The sequence below is a fragment of the Austrofundulus limnaeus genome, unplaced genomic scaffold (genome assembly GCF_001266775.1).
Source record: "Austrofundulus limnaeus strain Quisiro unplaced genomic scaffold, Austrofundulus_limnaeus-1.0 Scaffold64, whole genome shotgun sequence".
Classification (NCBI taxonomy): Eukaryota; Metazoa; Chordata; class Actinopteri; order Cyprinodontiformes; family Rivulidae; genus Austrofundulus; species Austrofundulus limnaeus.
This window is the reverse complement of record NW_013952466.1, coordinates 1,877,203-1,878,491: the sequence shown is the minus strand read 5'-3', so window position 1 is coordinate 1,878,491 and position 1,289 is coordinate 1,877,203. Positions and strand designations below refer to the sequence as shown.

At 38.5% G+C, this 1,289-nt stretch overlaps 1 protein-coding gene across 1 annotated transcript in view; it reads left to right on the top strand.

Moving 5' to 3' along the window:
• Positions 1-1,289, top strand: part of drc1 (dynein regulatory complex subunit 1 homolog (Chlamydomonas)) — a gene marked incomplete in the record, with an annotated part of 11,005 nt that overhangs the window by 494 nt on the left and 9,222 nt on the right.

Sequence of the window (1,289 nt, the reverse complement as noted above, 5' to 3'; positions counted from 1 at the left end):
AAGTTGTATCACGCCAGTGTATTTATTAAACAAATGAAAATAATAAAACAGTCATGTTAGTTTTTGTTTTTTTGTACATAATTTTTTCTCTTCTGTAACTGAGAAGCAAATTTCTTCATAACTCTGGTTAAAGTTAGGGATGTGAATGGAAATCTGGGGCGCCGAACTGCTCGTGACCCGGAAGTGACTCAACACGAAAAAGCTCATGAGTAAAATGGAAGTTTACACATCAATATCTCTAAATTATTTATTTTACTTAGAAAAAATACATACCATATTTTTTCGAAACATTTATAACATTTTATGTTGTTATTTTAATTTTTTTATTTTTTTTGCGTACGTATCGCCCCCTATTGACCAACCGCCACTGATAAAAATAAATACAACAACAAAAGTACTATTTTGCGGACACCACCACCTTTGCCTATAGCGCAAAGCATCTTGGTCCAGTTTGGTGGCATCATGGGGGTGAACTGGTGAAAACGGGTTGTGCAGATCGCTGTGCGTTTATGTGCAACAATGATCACAGATGCATGAAAAACTTCATCAAAGTAACCTGGTTTTTACGTACTCAAAGGATAAATTTGAATATAAAATAATGAAAACATGAGATGATTGTCACTGCTTGGTTTAGTAATATAATATATGCTAGTGCCAAAAGTATTGCCTCACTTTTGGCAATATGGTGCACTTTTCTATGCCAAGAGGGAGCAAAACGTTTTGCCTGTGTCATAAGGGGATGACATGAGGCTGAGAACTAAATAATGCATGCAGCTACACTATGTTGCCAAAAGTCTTTGCTCACCCATCCAAATGACTGTGCTCCAGAGCACAAAGCAATGTCCATAAAGACATGGATGTCAGAGTCTGGTGTGGATGAACTGCACAGAGTCCTGACCTCAACCTGATCGAACACCTGAGACTGAGAGCCAGGCCTTCTGTCCAACATCAGTATGTGACCTCAATAATGTGCTTCTGGAAGAATGGTCAAAAATCCCCATAAACACTCCTAAACCTTGTGGACCGCCTTCAGAAGAGTTGAAGCTGTTGGATCTGCAGAGAGTGGACCAACGACATATTGAACCCTATAGATTAGGAATGGGATGTACCTTAAATTCATATGAGTCAATGTGAGCCAATACTTTTGGCAATATAGTGTAGATCTAAAAGAAAAAAATTGTGTAGGTCTTCTGGACGGGTTCTTCTCTAATGAAACATTTCTTCTCTCCTCCAAGAGACTTCTTCAGTCTGAGAGTTTCAGGCAAAATTCAGGCTTTTAAGCCCTGCCT